Below are 23,576 nucleotides of genomic sequence, written 5' to 3'. Positions count from 1 at the left end.
CACGAAAATTGCTACTGCTATTATTTTGTTTCGAAACCCAGAACTGTTACAACTTGTCATACTGTTGGCGTGTTCTTTTCTGTCTACTCGCTTCATCACCATCCACTTGCAAACAATGAAGAAGAATGATACTGTAATGAAGATTAAGATGTGGATGTCGTATGAACTTGTTTCTGTTACTATTAATTAATGTCGATGGTGATAGAGACTCGATCGGCTTAACCTAGCTATATGTCGGCTGGAATAGATCAGGACTTATCAAGAGTTTAACTATCCGGCTTTTGGATCTAGGTTAATCAAATAGATGGGCCATTTTAATGGACTATTAAAGTTGGGTTTTTTTTTATTTGTTAAAGGAGTATTAAAATTCTGTTGGGCCGAAATATGAATGGTTTGGTATTATATTAAAGACAACGGCTTTATACGGGTTATATATAATAAGTATGGAATAAATTCAGAAAAGTCGAAATGGCTAAATGGTTAGGGTGTGTGTTGAGTGAGCGATAGGTCTTGAGTTCGAGCCCGGTTCAGGGCATTATTTTTAAGAAAAGCTTTTAAGGAGGTATACACTCTTATTATTATTATTATTATTATTATTATTATTATTATTATTATTATTATTATTATTATTATTATTATTATTATTATTATTATTATCATTATTGTTATTATTATTTTCATATTAACAATATTATTATTACAAACTAAATATATAAGGTATATATAATTTAAGATAATATATATATTAGTTCAATTACAATCTATATGTGTTAATATATATATAAATGATATAGGTTCGTGAATCGAAGGCCAACTTTGCACATGTTAAACGATGTTATATGTATTTTTACTACAAAATACAGTATGGTGAGTATATAGTCCCTTTTAAACTTTAAATATTTTTGGGCTGAGAATACATGCGCTGTTTTTATAAATGATTTACGTTATGGACACAAGTGATCAAAAATAAATTCTACGTTGAGTTGTACTATGGCATATTTCTTTATACTTGGTAGCTAATATTTACGTGAGGAGCGTAAACGCGAATCCTGTTGATAGATCTATCGGGCCTGACAACCCCAACCGGGCTGGACGACCAGTTTTAAACGGTTGCACAGTACTTCGTTTCGTTACTACACTTGGTACGGTGTAGGGTTTATTTAAGAATATGCTGCTGTGATTTAAATGTTAAGTATGGTTACCAAGTGCTCAACGTCTTTTCTATACACGAGGAGTGTATCATGTATAAACTTAAAATCTTGTGGTCCATAGTTATAACGCTGCTAGCATCAAACCTATATATCTCACCAACTTTATGTTGACATTTTAAAGCATGTTATTCTCAGGTACAAATTAAGTCTTCCGCTGTGCATTTGCTCATATTAAAGACATTACTTGGAGTCGATCATCGCAATGGGACCAACTGTTGATGACTTCGTCCGGGAGGATTAGTCGCGGACATTTCAGATTCAAACTTTTATTTGTAATCTTCATGTATCTTCAAGATCCAAGCTTTATGCTTCAAGATCTTCAAGAACACTTAAAGGTTCAAGCTTTCTAGCTTTGTGACTTTATAAATTGTGTGAAAGGGATCCATGCTCTCTAGCTTAGGGTTCCATCACCTCTTTTGACTTGGATTGTGCTTATACTTGTTGAATTGATGTAAAGTGTGTAGCTTTAGTTGTTATTGTGAATTGAAATTGTGTTAAGACTAAGGATATGATGTAACCTTGGTTCATCATCCATCTAAGACTCATGAATGAGTTGTGTTCTTATTTGGTCTTAACATATTGTGTATTGATTGTGAATGTTGGTCAAAATTAATGCTAAACCATCAACGAGTTGTACACTTGAAGCTACAAGCATCAAGGATGAGAACCGTGATGAGCATCAAGCACCAAGAACCCCACCGGAGCACTTGTCCACTAATTTTCATATCTGATCAGACCACCTGGGCTACTGGAAAGTTTATTTTCAGTTAGTTCGGTTTGAGTAGATGATTTTCCGTTTAGGCCTCGTCTTAATCCGAGTTACGGTTTAGGATTTATGGCCCTCCGAGAGTCACTACACCCTATTAACGTTGTGCTGAAATTTCTGACCTACTCGCACTTAAACCATCGCCAAGGTCAAACAAAGACGAGTTAGGTTCTGGAAATTGGTCAGCGCTTAGGGGACTCATATACGGACCCATAGCCACTGACTATGCATCTTTTCGATTTACATAGAGGTCGTAACAGCTGATCGAAGTCAGCCTATTGTTTCGATCTCTATTCTTGACGAACTTACTTAGCTTTTATGATGATGAATGATGATGATGATGACACTTAAACTTATTTTATGCACTATTAGAATTTATAAAGAAAACCTACTGACCCAGTAACCTTTGATTTAGGTTGACGACCTTTCGGACCGACTTACTACTTGCGTACTTTCATTACCGACTTTACCTCTTTTATCACTGTGAGTTATAGCATCCCTTTTTACCACTGTTACTATTTTTGGGACTGAGAATACATGCGCTTTTTACGTTTTACATACTAGGCACGAGTACTTAAACTTTATATGTGTGTGGGTTATACAACGGCATAAATATTCCCTTTAGCACGGTAACGTTTAGTCATTGGTTTTTGAACCGGTGAACGCGAATCTTAGATATGGATCCATAGGGTTTGACATTCTCACTCAGGCTAGTCGCGCTAGCATTTAACGAGTGTTTAATACTTCGTGAACATACGCACTCGCCAAGTGTACTTTCAGGGGGTTATAAACATTAAGTCTAGTTTCCGGGTGCCCACGGTTATACATATACTTTTCATACTATTTGATACGCTGTTTGCAGCACTGAAATCTCATGGCCTATCTTACGTTACTATTACAACTTAAACTATAGCTCACCAACATTCGTGTTGACTTTTTAAGCGTGTATTTCTCAGGTGCCTAGAGGTTTATTGCTTTCGCTGTTAGACTTGATGTCACGCTGTTATTGAATTTCTGTTAAGGACCTGCTGTATTAGTTATCCGCTGCATTACTAGAGATGTCTCATTCTTGGAACTTTTCTTTTTCATTCGTAGTTTATGTTAATTTCAAACTATGGCTTTGTAACGACTTTAGGGTCAAATAATTATGTTTATGCTCATATTCATAGGATACACGCTATCTTTTGTAAAAACGTTATCTTTTATGAATGCAAATCGGTTTTCAAACAGTATATAGTGTTTAACCATGTAATGATCCTGTTGATTGACGAACCATACACGATGGTTTTGTACGGGGCGTCTCAGTTGGTATCAGAGCACTGGTTGTAGGGAATTAGTTTGCATTAGTGAGTCTAGACCGAACCGAGTAGGATTCACTAATAGGACTAATCTACAACTTGCTAGTTTACTTGTTTCTGCGAGACTTACTGCATGCTACTGCTTACTTTTACTGCTATGTGATCTTACTGCATACTATTGCTTATCTTCACTGCCATGCGAACTTGTTGTATGCTTACTTCCGCTATTGCATGATTACTATCTGCTTTCACATGTTATTTCTGTTAGCACTGTTGTTATTGCCATGCTAGGTTTCTATAGTGCCTAATACATGCTTGCTTATGACTTACTGATATGGAAAAGTTATTTTCCTTGTTCAGATGTCGGATATTCCACCTGTCATCATTTTGGACAGCGATTCAGACTCGTCAGCCACCTCACCTACTGCTGCTACCGACACACAGATCTCGTTAACCAGTGACCCCGGTGCTTCATCCTCCGGAACCAGCAGCCATACACCTGTACCAGTGGTTACCACAGTTGGAGCCCAGGACCCTCTGGATATTTCAGCTCCAGATTCCCCGGTACCTCAGGAGCCACAGCCCCGCCCCGGTGGTGTTGTGATTCCCTGGGAATACGGGGACGTTCCGTTTCGTAATGAGCATAACCATTGGTGCCGACGCCTTCCTGATGGACGTGTCATACCGATCCCACCTTTCAGATATCGGATCATGACTACCGGTCGCCGATCGCCGTCACCCCCAGCTGATTCATCATCCGACGACTCATCCACAGACGACACTAGTGACGATGAATCCGACGAGGAGAACCCTGATGATGCACCTGTGCAGCCACCCTCCACCCCGCAGAAGAAGCGGTGCCGTTTCGATGGTACCGTTATTCTGGGGATCAACGGAGGTCGAGCGTTCACTAATGCACATGGTCAGCGTCGTAGGGTTACCGCCCGTAAGCGGGTGTGCCTTACCCTGCTGATCCGTTCGTGCGTAAGCCTTACCACCGTGCAGCATCTACCTCTGGAGCCGGACCATCTGCACCACCAGCACCATCTGCACCAGCAGCACCGCCTGCTCTGCCAGCCCCTCCCTCTGTCGAGGAATTGGCAAGGGAGGTGGAGATCCTCCGTGTTCGGGTAACTGAGCTCGAGGACCAGATGTCTCACGTAATGGACATCCTTTACCCACCATCACCATAGAGCTTTGTAGTAGGTTTCATTTTGTAATCTCGTTTGTAGTTCCATGTTTTAATTATGTAATGTGCGAACTTATGCGAATGTATGCAACTTGATGTGCAGCGGGGCGTATATAAAATAGTTATTAATTTTAGCAGGAAATACTATTAAATACGATACAATTTTACACAAGATATTTATTTATTTAGAGAACGGATATACTTAAACCTTGCTACAACACTTATAGGCAGTGTACCTAATCGTACAGTAGTGTAGTTTTTAGTAAGTCCGGTTCGTTCCACAGGGAATCTTTTTAAACAAAGCTCAACGCTATATTAGTTTACTTTTATAAAATACAAACATATATATAAGTAATATTATTATTATAAAGGGGGGTTTTTACCGTTTAATGACCGGTTTGTCGATTTTAAAACTTTAGTCGCAGTTAAAACCAAATGTAAAATAATAAATAAATACAAGACTTAATTTTAAGCGTAAAGTAAATAACGATAATGAAATTCCGAATAATAAAAGTGCGATAAAATAAACTTGCGATAATTAAAAAGTACGATAATTAAAAGTGCAATTAAATACAATAACAATAAAAATGCGATAATTAGAAGTGCAATTAAATATAAAATAAAGGAAATTAAATATGAAATAAAAGAATTATGCTTATTTAAACTTCCGTAATCATGATGTTTGACGTGTTGATTTTAGTTTTATGCCCATGGGTTAATTGTCCTTTGTCCTGGATTATTTAATATGTCCGTCTGGTTTTTGTCCATAACAGTCCATCAGTCATAAATATAAAGTGCGAGTGTCCTCGTCAAATTATTCTTATACCTGAAGTTAAATATTCCAACTAATTGGGGATTCGAATTGTAACAAGGTTTTAATACTTTGTTTAATGAATACACCAGGTTATCGACTGCGTGTAAACCAAGGTTTTACTACTTTGTTAACAATTACACCAATTACCCTTGAATGTAATTCACCCCTGTTTCAACAAGTTTATTAACTATTAATCCATTTCCGTGTCCGGTTAAATGAACGATTATTCGTACATATAAATACCCAGCCCATCGTGTCCGATTGAGTGTATATGGTAATTTATAGGGACGCTCAATTGTAAATCTTTATATTAACATTAACAAACTATCATTTAGTTAAACAAATATAAAGCGCATTAATAGCCCATAGTCTAATTTCCACAAGTGTCGTTCTTTTGTCCAAACCCCAATTATGGTACAAAGCCCAATTACCCAATTTTGGTAATTAGCCCAACATCATGATTACTTCGTTTTAAATAAGCATAATAATAACTTAGCTACGAGACATTAATGTAAAAAGGTTGAACATAACTTACAATGATTAAAAATAGCGTAGCGTTACACGGACAGAATTTCGACTTACACCCTTACAACATTCGCTAACATACCCTTATTATTAGAATTATAATTAAAATTAAAATATAAATTATAAATATATATATATAATTTACGTATGAGAAGAAGAAGAAAAAGATGATGATTTGCAATCAGAATTCGGTTGGCTTTATAGGCAGTTCTTCAATTTGGGGCTCCGCGACTCGCGGTCAATTTTGCCTTCAAACTCCGCGAGTCGCGGAGTTTACTTTTACAGCTCAGAGGAGTTTGGCTCTTTGTTTACCGACGGTTTAAATATAAATATAATATATTAAATAATTATAAGAATTATTTAAATATTATATTATATTTATGTGCATAGTTGACTTGTAATTTTTAGTCCTTTGCGTCGAGCGTTGAGAGTTGACTCTGGTCCCGGTTCCGGATTTTCGAACGTCCTTGCGTACAATTTTATATTTTGTACTTTGCGTTTCGAATCTTGTACTCTTGTAATTTCGAGACGTTTCTTATCAATAATTGGAACCTCTTTGATTGTCTTTTGTACTTTTGAGCTTTTTGGTCGTTTGCGTCTTCAATTCGTCGAATCTGTCTTTTGTCTTCACCTTTTATTATTTAAACGAATATCACTTGTAAATAGAACAATTGCAACTAAAAGCTTGTCTTTCTTGAGGAATAATGCTATGAAATATATGTTCGTTTTTAGCATTATCAAATATTCCCACACTTGAGCGTTGCTTGTCCTCAAGCAATATCGTCTTGAAATACAAGAATCACTTCTTTATTCTTCACACTTTGTACATCAGTGATTTCTATACGGCGGTATAAACAATGGTAGTAACGATATGGTTTACAGTTCCACATGACTATAAAAATTTAGATCCATTAAGGAAATTGGATCTTTATGAAAACATTTGATCTTTTGAAAATTAAATCTAGTTTTTACCCTAGATAAGTTTTCCGGAATAACCCTTTACCGGTGTTTGCAAAATATTTTTGTGGGTTTGGTGGGTTTCAGATTTGAAAATTTTAGCTCAAAACTTGCGGTTTTGTGTCACCCACTTGCTAACCTTGTATTTGGAAAGCAACACGTCCAGTTTACTTGTCCCGTATATTACCTTTCGGTAAACTACCGTCTGGTTGAAAGGAAAGCGTTGAACAAGCAACTGTTAAGGTAATGTCCCCTGACATGCTTTTAATTATGGTCTATAACGTGTCGGATGCAATTACTATCCTTGGTAGGAGCAATAGTAAAGCTCACCCTTATAATTTTTCGGCCTGGCACAAGGTCATGTCTTTGACCATGCTATGCAACCACCGTTCTTACGGTTGACACCCGATTTAGTTCAGGTGACCTAATGAATTTCAGGTGAATTCCTAGGATTTTACGTTCAATGGTAATGAACGCATTGAAAATAGGGTTTTCAGAAAACAAATCGGTTTGTAATTTTGATCAAAATATTTTCTCGTTCAAGCTCGAGTTTAGATATCATTGAATTCCATGAGTTTGTAATTCTCAATCTTTAAGGTCAATCTCTAGGATTGAGTAATATCAGTCTTAAAAGCTGATTTTTAATCTTTAAGGAGATTATCCTTTCTGGGGATCTGATTCATTAGTCTTATCCAGCTAATTTGCATGGTGCCCCCCATTGTACGAGATAAATCCTTCTCATGGTTAAGATAAATCTGACCACTTGGCAACCCTGTTTAATGCTGAGGTCCGTGGATTTCCTGCTGATTTTAGTGATGACTTTTCTAGATTTTTCGTCAACCTACAGCTGGTCTGGACGACAACTTCATGACCTAAATCAAGAAGCGCGTGTCTTTTTCAGAAGACTTTACTTCCTTTTAATGATGGAATTGATTCATCGTGTAGATCCATCTCTTCTTTTCTTTCATCGAGTAAAACAGTTTAGTTTAGTCCAAAACAAAAGTATTTTCAGTTATTTGTTACAGATATATGTGACATATGTTTAAGATAACTTGGTAAATTTTCCCACACTTGGCTTTTATTCTCCTTTTTATCGTCCTCTATTCCATTTTAAATGAATTTTAACATTTTAGTTTGTTTCTCAATTTATGTCCTTTCCGAGGTAACAATAATTTCGGTGTTAAAACCTAGTTTTATCGTTCATAAATATGTATAAACATGATTTTTAGTTCATTTAATTGAAAATTTTGAAAATTTTTACTAGAATTGGGTAGTCAGTATATAAGACCAGGGCTGTTCTTTATTATCAGAGAGCACTAGATTCTAATACAACTACTGCTTTACTAGTATTTTTAATGGTAACCAAGTGTATAAAGCAAAAATTTTTAAAATCCGAAAGAATTTAACCCCTTCCCACACTTAAGATCTTGCAATGCCCTCATTTGCAAGAAATCAGTAATAATTTAAATTATTGAGGGTGATTTGTGTGAAAATGATTAAATTTTTACCAAAGTTTCCAAATATATTGGCGTTTGTTTGCTGAATGATAAATGGTGCACATCATTTGTTCATTCCATCTTGTTGTTATTTCACATATATCTTGTCGTCAAAATTAGTTGCTTTTGCTGAACTTAATGCCAGTCTTTGAAAATGCGTTGTTTTACCCTGTTGTGTACATAAAACAAACTGCAAACATATATACATATTTTTAAAGTTTGGTATATTACCCCACATTCAAAAATTATTAAAATCTAAGAATAAAAGTTAGATAATTATAAAAATGATTACAATATTTAACAAAAGTATTAAACGTATCAATAATTACAAATTACAAAATAAAAATAAAAAAAAATTAGTATACTAGGGATGATACTGGTACCAATAGGGGTTCCAGGCATAACCATAGGTGCTATAGAATGCTTCGGCAGGGTCATACGTAGGATATGGTGGCTGCATCTCTATAGACCAGGGAGGGAAGATGGGTTTCGGTGTAGGAATATAGTTTCTACCTATATGTTGGCAATGAGCTATGATTTGGTTCTGATGAACTTGCCAATCTTCAAATGCTCTCTGTCTAGCATTTTCGTATTCCTGAGAAGCTATAAACCTTTGCATTTCTTGCATCTCATTCCCCCCTCCTACATTACCTTGCTGTTGGTTTCTCTCCACCTGTGGATGTCTACCATGGTATCGTACTGCGGCGTTATTTCACCTCTTCAAAACTTTCGCACCATGGTATACATTTAAACCTATAGTATCGCGGGGTTCTGGTTCTTCTACTAATAATCCCCCCCGACTTATATCCACACCGAGATATTCACCAATCAAAGTAATAAAAATACCACCTCCTATTATGCTATGCGGTCGCATCCCCCGAACCATAGCTGATAAATAATAACCCACACAATACGGTATACTTACAGCGCTTTGTGGGTCTCGAATACACATATGGTAAAACAAATCCTGTTCATTTACTTTTTCCTTGTTCTTACCCCTTTGTGTAATCGAATTAGCTAAAAACCTATGTATCACTCTTAATTCGGCTCTATCTATATCCAAATAAGAGTAATTTCCCCCTTTGAAACGGTGATGGCTTGTCATTTGACTCCACACACCGTGTGTATCAAAATTTTCATCTATCTTTCTACCGTTTAGTATCAATCCTCTACAATCGGCAGACGCTAACTCCTCAGGCGTATATATACGTAAAGCCTGAGCCATGTCCAGTAAAGACATGTGGCGCATCGAACCGCCTAACAAAAATCTAATAAAAGAACGATCGGTTAAATTAGCTACCCGATCATTCAACTCTATACTACATAACAATTCTTCACACCATACTTTATATACAGGTCTACACATGGTGAATAAACGTACCCAGTCATTAAAAGAAGAATTACCATACCTCTGTACAAGTAATTCCCTAATTGGCCCGGCCAATTCTACAGCTTCTAAGGGTCCCCATTCTATTACCCTTGGTACCTCAACAACCTTAGAATGAAGAGTATGCAAACCCCTTTGGTATTTTGGATAATCTATCCAAAGTCTGTCAAATCTCAGGTTCGGGTGCAACTCTTCCAAGTGCATATCGGAAAAGGTCATGACTGGATGAGGTATATCCTGCTTGTAGTAGTTATCCACCTCCTGTTGTTCCATATTCTCAGCAGGAGCATTGCGGGCTTGGGATGAAGATTCACCCCTTTCAGTCTGCAAAACACATCAAACACAAATTTTTGTGCATCCAAATATGCATTAGTGTCAGCAAAATCATCAATCAAAATAATTACAATGACATTATCAATTTATATCAAACTTAAGCTCATTTTCATATTTTCATCAAATCTACACTTTTTCAAATAAGCATATACGAAAATGTTTGCCAAGTTCATAAGCATTTAACTCAAATAACATGTCAAAATAATCATTACTAGCAATTAAACAAGTCTCAAATGGCATTATCTTTCAAAAATCAAGTTCATGAATTTTAAACTTGAAAAAGTCCACTTTAATTCTCAAAATCATGTTTAGGCTCAACGTTTGAATCATTTAACTACCTAGACATGTTACACTACTTAATTTAGCAACAATTCATGACAAAAATCGGCCATAACCTGTTTATATCAAAAAGCCCCAAATTTGCTCAAGAACACAAACCCTAGATTACTCAAAATTTGAAGTTTAAGGCTTCTAATCATGTTAAACAGCATCAATCTAGGTTATACAAGCATAATACATAAATAATTTATGCCTAATTACACTAAAAAGCATCAAAATCAAATTGGGGAAAAAATTGCTCAAGAACACCAAATTTCGGATTAAATGGTGTTTAGGTGTAGAAATTTACCATTTTTCTTGAGTAATTCCTAGATAGCATCCTTTTCAACATGATTTTAGTAAAAGATTTGGTGATTAACGGTTAAAAATTGTGATTTTGGGGGTGTTTTTGGTGTATTTTCGGAGTCTTTTTTCGCTGTGTTTTTCGGTTTTGAGGGTGTGGACTGATCAGTTCGGGTGTTTATATTTTTTTTTTTTGATTTTTCGACCCCTCCGCGACTCGCGGTGAATAACCCTTCAAACTCCGCGAGTCGCGGAGTTTGATATATTTTTTTTTTTTATATATAATCATTAACTTATAAAACAATTAAGTACTTAATTTTAAAATTTTATTTCCCTTGTTATTTAGGACGAGGTCGTTTCGGATCGATGTCCTAGTCCGTCCCTCGACAAAATTTTAAAATTTGTCTTTTTGTAGCGATTGTTTTAAAAGCTAAGATTTTTGGGTTTTTTAATGTTTTTGGCATACTTTAATTCAATAAGATTAAAAATAATGATAATAAAAGTTCTCGTCCCTCCCTCGGGTAAAGCATTTTCGGTTCAAAGACCTAGTCTTCAACTTACGACGAATTTTAAAAATCATATTTTAACTTAATGAGATAAAGTAAATTTTTGTTTTTAAATTCACACAACTTAAATATAAAATTCAAAATTAATATTAAAAATTCACACCAAACTTAAAAATTTGAAATGCATAAAATTAAAAATTCATTTTTTAAAAATTAAAAATTCACACCAAACTTAATTTAAAAATTCATATTATAAATTCATACCAAACTTATATTAATTTTTCAAATATTTACAATTTTAAAAATATTGTTTTTACAAAGTTTACAATATTAATTTAAGATTTAAATATTAATTTTAAAAACATGGTAAAAATAAAATTTAAAATCTTTTTGTCTTTTTATCCCACTTTAATCAATCAAATATTATCAAAAATATGCGCCCCTCTTTTCGGTAAAGTAATTTTGGTTCCAAAACCTAATTTAACTCATGACGAATTTTTGAAATATTTTGGGTTGATTGATTAAAGATATTTATACCTTAAGAATAAACGTTAAATTTCGCAGTGATGTAATAAATTTTTGAATGATATCAATAATTTCGGTCGCCAAACCTAATTTTATTCAATACCAATTTAATACTTTTTAGCGAACAAATTAGCGTTTATTATCAAAAGGTTAAAAATAAAAAATAAAAATAAAAACTGTACAAACATACCTGTGAAATAGATTTCTTAGTTATATGATCTATCCCTTTCATAAGATAGTCGGTTTAATTGGTTTTCCATGGCTACATAGGCGTAACCTCGAGCATTCAGTGTCTTTTCTTCTAAACATATGAACGGTCCGTCTCTGCATAAAGTAACAAATTCGGTATTTGAATAGGTTTGATTATTTGAACATTTACCTCCATGTGACCATTTTCCGCATTTGTGACATCTTTCTAGGTGTCGTGCTCTTCTTTTCGCTGCGGATTTTGATTTTCCTTTACCAAACTGTAACTTATTATCTTCGCATCTGGATTCTTTTCTAACTCCGTCCATTCTTTCTCTGATTACTGATACTATTTCACTTGGTAGTATGTCATTATTTCTTTTGGTGATCAAAGCGTGTAGCATTAGACCATGGTTTAGTTCACAGGCAGTCTTCATTTTGTAAAAACCTAAAAAAAAAAAAAAAAATTCAGAATGGGGGGAGAAGACTAGTTCTTTAGGGTCTGCTAGGGAAAGACCATTCGGGTTCCATTTTCGAGAACTACACGAAAACAGACAATCTAACTCTAACAGAAATACATATTATCCTTTAAAGACTTGATTCTCCCCATACTTAGTTAGCTGTGGTGTCGAAATTGTGATTAACTTCGTTGTCGACTTCCATCGGACTATGTATGTAATGTTTAACTCTGTGACCATTAACTTTAAATTCAATCCCATTTGAATTTATCAATTCTATCGTTCCGTATGGGAAAACTCTTTTGACTATGAATGGTCCAGACCATCTTGATTTCAATTTTCCAGGAAATAGCTTGAATCGTGAATTGAAAAGAAGAACTCTGTCTCCTTCTTTAAATTCTTTTGAACTTCTGATTCTTTTATCATGCCATTTCTTCGTTCTTTCCTTATAGATTAACGAATTTTCGTATGCTTCATGTCTTAATTCTTCTAATTCGTTTAGTTGACTTAATCGTAGACGTCCGGCTTCATGTAAATCAAGATTACATGTTTTCAAAGCCCAAAATGCTTTGTGTTCAATTTCTACTGGAAGATGACATGCTTTTCCATAAACAAGTCTAAAAGGTGTGGTTCCAATTGGAGTTTTGTAGGCTGTTCTAAAAGCCCAGAGTGCATCCTCCAATTTAATGGACCATTCCTTTGGATTTGATCCTACGGTTTTCTCTAGAATACGTTTTAAAGCTCGGTTGGTATTTTCAACTTGTCCACTTGTTTGTGGATGATATGCGGTGGAGATTTTATGAGTTACTCCATATCTTTTAAGAACTTTCTCAAGTTGATTATTACAGAAATGAGTACCCCGATCACTTATTAAAGCTTTCGGTGTTCCAAACCTTGCAAAAAGACGTTTTAAAAAGTTGACTACAACTCGTGCATCGTTAGTTGGGAGAGCTTGTGCTTCCGCCCATTTAGATACATAATCAATGGCTACGAGTATATATAGATTATTATGAGATTTTGGAAATGGACCCATAAAGTCAATACCCCAAATGTCAAATACTTCACATACTTGGATGACATTTTGTGGCATTTCATCACGTTGACTTATTTTTCAGACCCTTTGACATGCATCACAGGATTTGCAAAGAAGGTGTGCGTCTTTGTAAATTGTTGGCCAATAGAATCCAGCTTCATAAACTTTTCTTGCTGTTAGTTGAGGCCCATAATGCCCTCTTGTTGGTCCTGTGTGACAATGGTTTAATATTTTACTAGCTTCATCTCCAAATACACATCGGCGTATTATTCCATCGGGACAACTTTTAAACAAATGTGGATCTTCCCAGAAATAGTGTTTTATATCACTGAAGAATTTCTTTCGTCTTTGGTACGATAATCCTTTTTCAAGGAATCCACAAACTAAGTAGTTTGCATAGTCTGCAAACCATGGGATTTCTTTATAATCTATCTTCAATAGATATTCATCAGGAAAGTTGTCTTGTATGGCCGATTCATTCAGAACTTCTAATTCGGGATTTTCAAGACGAGAAAGATGATCAGCGGCGAGATTTTCTGCTCCTCTTTTATCTCGGATTTCAATATCAAACTCTTGTAAGAGTAAGATCCAACGGATTAATCTTGGTTTAGCATCTTGTTTTGAAAATAGGTATCTAAGAGCAGAATGGTCGGTATAGACCACCGTTTTTGCTAGAACGAGATATGATCGAAATTTATCAAAAGCAAAGACAATAGCAAGGAGTTCTTTTTCAGTAGTTGTATAGTTCGTTTGTGCTCCTTGTAACGTCTTACTAGCATAATATATAGGTTGAAATCGTTTTTCAATCCTTTGTCCTAAAACGGCTCCCATTGCAAAATCACTTGCATCGCACATTAGTTCAAATGGTAGATTCCAATTTGGTGTTATCATGATCGGTGCATTAGTGAGTTTCTCTTTAAGAATATTAAAAGATTTGATACACTCATCTGAAAAGATGAATGGAGCATCCTTTTCTAGGAGTTTATTCATAGGAGTGGCAATTTTAGAAAAATCTTTTATGAAACGTCGGTAAAAACCGGCATGCCCTAGAAAACTCCTAACTCCTCTAACATTGGTGGGATGTGGAAGTTTAGCAATTACATCTACTTTAGCTCTATCCACTTCAATTCCTTCTTTTGAAATTTTATGTCCAAGAACGATGCCTTCTTTAACCATGAAATGGCATTTCTCCCAATTAAGTACTAGATTTGATTTTTCGCATCTAATTAGCATTCGTTCCAGATTAACTAGACATGATTTAAATGTATCACCGAAGACTGAAAAGTCATCCATGAATACTTCCATGCATTCTTCTATCATGTCGTGAAAAATCGCCATCATACACCTTTGAAAGGTTGCAGGGGCGTTGCAAAGTCCAAATGGCATGCGTTTGTAAGCAAAAGTACCATAAGGGCACGTGAATGTGGTTTTCTCTTGATCTTCGGGTGCTATTGGAATTTGAAAATATCCGGAAAATCCATCTAGAAAACAATAGTAACTATTTCCGGCTAATCTTTCCAACATTTGATCTATGAAAGGTAAGGGAAAGTGATCTTTTCTGGTGGCATCATTTAATTTTCTATAATCAATACACACACGCCATCCTGTTACAGTCCTAGTAGGAATAAGCTCATTTTTCTCATTTGTAATGACAGTCATGCCACCCTTCTTAGGCACGCATTGAACTGGGCTTACCCATGGACTATCAGAGATTGGATAAATTAAACCTGCATCTAGCAGTTTAATAATCTCTTTCTTAACTACATCTTGCATATTAGGATTTAGTCTTCGTTGGCGTTGCACATACGTTTTATGACCTTCTTCCATAAGGATTTTATGTGTGCAATACGAAGGACTTATTCCTTTAATATCATGAATCTTCCATGCAATGGCTGGTTTATGAGCTTTCAACACAGAAATGAGTTGTGATTTCTCATTTTCAGTAAGAGAAGACGATATTATTACAGGTAATTCAGATTCACCATGTAAATAAGCGTATTCCAAATGGTTTGGAAGTGGCTTTAACTCTAATTTCAGAGGTTCTTCTATCGATGATTTGTATCGATATCTGTCTTCTTCTTTTAGCATTTGAATTTCTTCTGTTGTTGGTTCATATCCATTAGCTATAAGTGTAGCTAACATTTCAGCTTCATCAATTGGTTCATTACCTTCTCCTAAAGAACATTCTCCTGTTCCTTGTAATTCTGGAAATTCTTCTAATAATTTTGCATGTGCATCTATAGTTTGAATATAATAACATGTATCATCTGCAGATTGTGGTTGTTGCATTGCTCTATCAACTGAAAAGGTAACACTCTCATCCTCTATACTTAGGGTCAGTTTCTTACCGAACACGTCTATCATTGCTTTAGCCGTGTTTAAGAATGGTCTTCCTAATATGAGAGGAACTTGAGAATCTTCTTCCATGTCCAAAACAACAAAATCTACTGGAAATACTAAAGTACCAACTTTAACTAGCATGTTCTCCATTATCCCTCTAGGATATTTTATTGATCTATCGGCTAGTTGTATGCTTATTCTGGTTGGTTTCAATTCTCCAAGGTCTAGTTTAGTGTATAGTGAATACGGCATTAGATTTATACTAGCACCTAAGTCTACCAATGCTTCTATTGAACTAAGACTACCCAGAAAACATGGAATTGTGAAACTTCCTGGATCAGATAGTTTTTCTGGTATCTTATTCAACAGCACTGCTGAACAATTAGCATTCATAGTAACAGCCGAGAGTTCTTCCATTTTCTTTCTATTTGAGATTAGATCTTTCAAGAATTTAGCATATCTAGGCATTCTTGAAATCACATCAATGAAAGGAAGATTTACATTTATCTGTTTAAACATATCCAAGAATTTGGATTGCTCGGCTTCAAGTTTCTCTTTCTTCATTTTACTCGGATAAGGAAGTGGTGGTTGGTATGGTTTAACATAAGGTTTATCCTTAACTATGTTATCTTCATTAACCTTTTCAACTACCGGTTCTTTTTCCTTATCTTGATCAGGTTGTGGTTCTTGTGGAGTAGGAATAGCTTTATCAGAAGTTACAGGTATTTCAGGTGGTTTAAGTGTTGTACCACTTCTTGTGGTAATGGCTTTAGCTGTTTCATTCCGGGGGTTAGCATTTGTATCACTAGGTAGACTTCCCGGTTTTCTTTCACCTATTAACCTTGCTAGGTTACTCACTTCTTGTTCCAGATTTTGAATAGAAGCTTGTTGATTTCTAAATGCTTGAGCATTTTGTTCATTGGTTTGTTTTTGAGATGTGAAAAATTGTGTTTGAGTTTCAACTAGATTTGTCATCATATCTTCTAAATTCGGCTTTTTATCATCGGTTTGTTGTGGTGGTTTGTTTTGAAAATTAGGTCTTTGCTGATTATAAGTATTATTGGATACTTGTTGATTGCTAGGACCTTGTTGGTTGTTGTATGGAATATTTCAGTTATAATTTTGGTTTTGATTGTAAATCGGTCTTGGCGGTTGATAATTATTCTGATAATTATTTCCAGGCCTTTGGTTTATGTATGAAATATTCTCTCTTTGTTCCATTGTTAATTCAATACTGAGACAATATTTTGTCAAATGTGGTCCTCCACACTGCTCACAACTAATTCGTATTGAGTGAATATCTTTAGTCATCTTTTCCATTCGTCTTTCCACAGCATCTATCTTTGCGGAAATGGAATCTAAATCATGGCTAGAATCGGCTCTAGCTGCTTTAGATGATCTAACGATGTCTTTTTCTTGGTGCCACTCATGTGAGTGGGAAGCAGTATTATCAATAATTTTGTAAGCATCAGTTTCGGTTTTCTTCATAATAGAACCACCAGCTGCTATATCTATGTCTTTTCTTGTAGTGATGTCGCATCCTTGGTAGAATATTTGTACTATTTGACAGGTGTCTAAACCATGTTGCGGACATCCTCTTAACAACTTTCCATATCTAGTCCACGCCTCATATAGAGTTTCATTTGGTTTCTGTGTGAACGTAACAACTTCTGCTTGAAGTCTTACGGCTTTAGATGCAGGAAAGAATTGTTTAAGAAATTTGTCAACTAAAACGTCCCATGTATCAATCGCCCCTTCAGGTAACGATTCCAACCAATCTTTGGCTTCTCCCTTTAAAGTCCAGGGAAATAACATGAGATATATCTGTTCATCCTCCACTTCTCGGATTTTAAATAGTGTGCAGATCCTATTAAAGGTACGTAGATGTTCATTTGGATCTTCCTTCGGCGCACCACTAAATTGGCATTGATTAGTCACCATGTGTAGAATTTGTCCTTTGATTTCATAATCTGGCGCATTAATGTCTGGATGAGTAATTGCGTGACCTTGGCCAGTGCATTTAGCTCTCATTCGGTCTTCCATACTTAAAGGTTCCAGATTCTCCATAATTGAATTTGTTGAATCGGTATCACTAGATGATTCTGATTTAATGGTTCGTTCCTCAACAATCTCTGTTTGAATGATTGGTGGCTCCGGAGGAAAGTTTAATGGTTCAGGATCTACGAACCGTTCCTGAATATTTTCCGGATTCTCAATTGTGAGGTCGGGTTCAAAAAATGGATTATCGGAAATTTGAACTGAAGTACTTGGTCTACTGGATGATGATTCTAAAGAAAAATCAACAGCGGTTATATTTGCTAAATGTCTTGATCTAGTTACAGGTGGTGAACGTACAAAAGGTGGTGAACGTCTTGCTCGGTGCATTCACTGAATATCCTATTAGTTTTAAAAAGGAAAGAAAAATTATAATAAGTTATCCAATTAATAGACTTTTCTGATTTTGCCCACGTTTCGAATAGCCAAAAGATGCAGCAGAGGGGCAGGATTCGTTTGGTCTCAATATAATTGAGGACTGTTTGGCTCCAATAACCCGGTCCACGTACAAATCCAACTATTACTACGAACCAGAAAATTTTGATGTCTATTAATTTAACCACTTAAAATAAATTTTCGTAATTTTAAGAAATTTAGATAAGAAGTAGAATAAAAATCTATGTCCTAAAAACTAGAATAGCGAGAAATAAGAAAGAAAAAGAGTTCATCGAAAAAAAAAAAAGTCGAAAAAGAAAAATGGTTGAAAAATAAAAGGTGACGAAAAAATAAAAGAAACTTATAAAACTTAAAAATACTTGACTAACCTAACCTTATTACTACAACTAACTTAAAATTATAATCGCAAATTGAGATTACTAATTGGAATGATAATTGATACATAGTAAAAGGTGTCTAAAAATATTAAAGCTTACAGGAAAAACTAAATCCCAAATGGAAATAACTTAAGAAGAAACTAAAACTTAAAAAGGCGTCGCAAAATTCTAAAGCACCTAAATCTTAGTCTAAAGAAAAAGCACTTAAGGAATTTTACGGCAAAGCCTAAAAATCTAGGAGTAAAAATGACTATGGCAAAAACTAAGTTTAAAATTAAATATGAGCTAAAAATACAAATATTATGCTACAACGATTAAAAAGGAACAAAATATAAAAATATACAAAAAGTTGTAAAAAGTACAATTTTTATAAAAATATTATTTTTATATTATTTATTTAATAAAACTATTAATTTTACAAATTAAATAAATTAATTAAACTAAAAATACAAATTAATTAAAAAGTAAAAGTTAAAATAAAACTAATAATAATAATAATAATTAGGGTTAAATAATAATAATAATTAATAATTATCCGTAATTAATGCTGAATTAGGGTTTTGTCGCCTGTCAGAAAATCTCCGCGAGTCGCGGTATTTATTGCATCAAACCCCGCGAGTCGCGGGGTTCAGAAATTCAACTCTGGAGCAGTTTTAATTTACGCGTTTTTTTTATTATATTTTCTGTTTATATTATCTTATTAAAATATTTATGAAATCTAAATAAAACTTATCTTTAATAACTAAGATAAAAATAAAATACTTTATAACAATAAAAAAAATAGATTTATATATATATATTTTTTTTCTTTTTTTTTCGGTTTTTTATATTTATAAAATATATTTATAAAATAAATTAAATAAAACTCATATTTTTACAAAATAAAACTTATATTTATCAAACTCCTAAAAATACATAAATTTTTGTTTTTCTTTTTATATTTTCGAATAATTAAAACGTATTTTTACAAAAACGAATTTTAATAAAAGTTAACTAAATTTTTTTTTTTTTTTATATTAGTGTTGCGCTTCCGGCTTTTAAGAGAGTTCCCCGGCAGCGGCTCCAAAAAATACTTGATGTGCAGCGGGGCGTATATAAAATAGTTATTAATTTTAGCAGGAAATACTATTAAATACGATACAATTTTACACAAGATATTTATTTATTTAGAGAACGGATATACTTAAACCTTGCTACAACACTTATAGGCAGTGTACCTAATCGTACAGTAGTGTAGTTTTTAGTAAGTCCGGTTCGTTCCACAGGGAATCTTTTTTAAACAAAGCTCAACGCTATATTAGTTTACTTTTATAAAATACAAACATATATATAAGTAATATTATTATTATAAAGGGGGGTTTTTACCGTTTAATGACCGGTTTGTCGATTTTAAAACTTTAGTCGCAGTTAAAACCAAATGTAAAATAATAAATAAATACAAGACTTAATTTTAAGCGTAAAGTAAATAACGATAATGAAATTGCGAATAATAAAAGTGCGATAAAATAAACTTGCGATAATTAAAAAGTACGATAATTAAAAGTGCAATTAAATACAATAACAATAAAAATGCGATAATTAGAAGTGCAATTAAATATAAAATAAAGGAAATTAAATATGAAATAAAAGAATTATGCTTATTTAAACTTCCGTAATCATGATGTTTGACGTGTTGATTTTAGTTTTATGCCCATGGGTTAATTGTCCTTTGTCCTGGATTATTTAATATGTCCGTCTGGTTTTTGTCCGTAACAGTCCATCAGTCATAAATATAAAGTGCGAGTGTCCTCGTCAAATTATTCTTATACCCGAAGTTAAATATTCCAACTAATTGGGGATTCGAATTGTAACAAGGTTTTAATACTTTGTTTAATGAATACACCAGGTTATCGACTGCGTGTAAACCAAGGTTTTACTACTTTGTTAACAATTACACCAATTACCCTTGAATGTAATTCACCCCTGTTTCAACAAGTTTATTAACTATTAATCCATTTCCGTGTCCGGTTAAATGAACGATTATTCGTACATATAAATACCCCGCCCATCGTGTCCGATTGAGTGTATATGGTAATTTATAGGGACGCCCAATTGTAAATCTTTATATTAACATTAACAAACTATCATTTAGTTAAACAAATATAAAGCCCATTAATAGCCCATAGTCTAATTTCCACAAGTGTCGTTCTTTTGTCCAAACCCCAATTATGGTACAAAGCCCAATTACCCAATTTTGGTAATTAGCCCAACATCATGATTACTTCGTTTTAAATAAGCATAATAATAACTTAGCTACGAGACATTAATGTAAAAAGGTTGAACATAACTTACAATGATTAAAAATAGCGTAGCGTTACACGGACAGAATTTCGACTTACACCCTTACAACATTCGCTAACATACCCTTATTATTAGAATTATAATTAAAATTAAAATATAAAATATAAATATATATATATATATATATATATATAATTTACGTATGAGAAGAAGAAGAAAAAGATGATGATTTGCGATCAGAATTCGGTTGGCTTTATAGGCAGTTTTTCATTTTGGGGCTCCGCGACTCGCGGCCAATTTTGCCTTCAAACTCCGCGAGTCGCGGAGTTTACTTTTACAGCTCAGAGGAGTTTGGCTCTTTGTTTACCGACGGTTTAAATATAAATATAATATATTAAATAATTATAAGAATTATTTAAATATTATATTATATTTATGTGCATAGTTGACTTGTAATTTTTAGTCCTTTGCGTCGAGCGTTGAGAGTTGACTCTGGTCCCGGTTCCGGATTTTCGAACGTCCTTGCGTACAATTTTATATTTTGTACTTTGCGTTTCGAATCTTGTACTCTTGTAATTTCGAGACGTTTCTTATCAATAATTGGAACCTCTTTGATTGTCTTTTGTACTTTTGAGCTTTTTGGTCGTTTGCGTCTTCAATTCGTCGAATCTTTCTTTTGTCTTCACCTTTTATTATTTAAACGAATATCACTTGTAAATAGAACAATTGTAACTAAAAGCTTGTCTTTCTTGAGGAATAATGCTATGAAATATATGTTCGTTTTTAGCATTATCACAACTCTTTATTAATTAATGAAACTTTGCGTTGTTTAATCCTTGCATAGTGTTCTATTTACGTTACTGTACGTTGGTTTTGCGGTATTTGTGCCTGGTTGCGTTACTTAATTGGCATGCGTTGTGTTGTTTCCCTGTTTACTATATACTATATTATTATATATTAAATGCTGGATTTTAACTTAAGTCAAAACTTTTGTTTCGAAGGGCAATGGCAAACACACGAACAACACCCACAGCAGCTCAAATCGAAGAGATGATTAATGAACGAGTCACCGCAGCCTTGGTGGAAATGAACCCTCAAGCTGAACCACCGTCGGTTATCCAACCCGTTCGAAACGGGTGCACCTACAAGGAATTCCAGAGCTGTAAACCACATAACTTCAGTGGAACTGAGGGGCCTATTGGTCTCACAAGATGGTTTGAAAAGCTTGAATCAGTATTCTGAGTCAGCAACTGTTCTGAGTCCAACAAAACCAAATTTGCTTCCTGCACGCTATCTGATGGCGCCCTCACCTGGTGGAACACCATGGCTCAGGCACAAGGTATTGATGAGGCATATGCTACGCCATGGGAGGAGTTCAAAGCGGCTATGATTGATGAGTATTGTCCAAGAACCGAGATACAAAAGATGGAAATGGAGTTTATGCAATTGAAGGCTGTTGGCAACAATCTCGATGGTTACAATCGGAGGTTTCTTGAGTTAGCTCTTATGTGTCCTACCATGGTCACCCTAGAATTCAAGCGTATGGAGAGATACTTTTGGGGACTCCCTAAGTCCATCAAGGGAAATGTCACCTCGTCCAAGCCACCAAATGTTCCCGAAGCAATGCGCATGGCGCATACACTCATGAATCAGATTCTCATCGATGAACCGGAGAAGTCCAAGTCTGAAGCGGGTAGTAGTGACAAGCGAAAGTGGGATAACAGTAAGGGGAGGACCTATGATCAAACCCCCACTAAGAGACACAATAACGGTGGAAACCTCAACCCCGGCACAAGCTCCAACCCGAACTACAAAGGTACCCTACCGCAATGCAAGAGGTATTACAAACACCACACTGGGTATTCTAATGTTGTTTGTGAGAAGTGCCAACGGTCTGGACATATAGGTAAGGATTGCAAGGTCACTACTTTGAATGCAAGGGCAAAACCCACCGGGCCGAAGAAGTGCTACGGATGCGGAAAGAGTGGCCATTTCAGGAATGAGTATCCCGACAAGCGAAAAGACGGCGGACCACCGCGAGGTAGAGCTTTTAATGTTAATGCAAGGGATGCACGCGAGAACCCCGACTTGGTGACATGTATATTCACTATGAACAATCTTTTAGCATCTGTCCTATTTGATACTGGTGCCGATAGAAGTTATGTATGTAGACATTTTTGCGATAAGATAAATTGGTCATTAGTTCCTTTAAAAGAAAGTATGCTAGTTGAGGTAGCCAATGGGAAACTTAAGAGAGTTGACCAAATTGGCCGAGGAGCTATTATTAACATAGCTGGTGTGGATTTCGAAATTGACTTGATACCCATCAAATTGGGAAGCTTTGACGTGATTGTCGGCATGGACCGGTTGACTAAAGTAAGGGCTGATGTTATCTATGGAGATAAAGCTCTTCGTATACCACAAGGAGATGGTGAGCCACTGGTTATATACGAAGAGAGATGTAGTTCAAAACTGAACCTCATTAGTTGTATGAAAGCGCAGAAGATCATGAAGAAAGGACGTCTTGCTGTTTTAGCACACGTGAAGGCTTTAGAAACAAAAGAGAAGAGTGTGAATGATGTGCGAATCGTGAATGAATTCCCCGACGTCTTTCCAGAAGAACTGCCTGGATTACCGCCACCGAGAGCCGTGGAGTTCCAGATCGATCTAGTGCCGGGAGCTGCACCCGTAGCTCGTGCGCCTTATCGTCTAGCACCTTCAGAACTGCAAGAATTGCAGGGTCAACTACAGGAATTTCTCGACCGAGGGTTTATCCAACCGAGCTCGTCGCCTTGGGGTGCACCTGTTTTATTCGTGGAGAAG

This window comes from Rutidosis leptorrhynchoides, chromosome 3 (assembly GCF_046630445.1).
Source record: "Rutidosis leptorrhynchoides isolate AG116_Rl617_1_P2 chromosome 3, CSIRO_AGI_Rlap_v1, whole genome shotgun sequence".
In the NCBI taxonomy this organism is placed as follows: domain Eukaryota; kingdom Viridiplantae; phylum Streptophyta; class Magnoliopsida; order Asterales; family Asteraceae; genus Rutidosis; species Rutidosis leptorrhynchoides.
Note: the sequence above shows the minus strand (reverse complement) of the source record.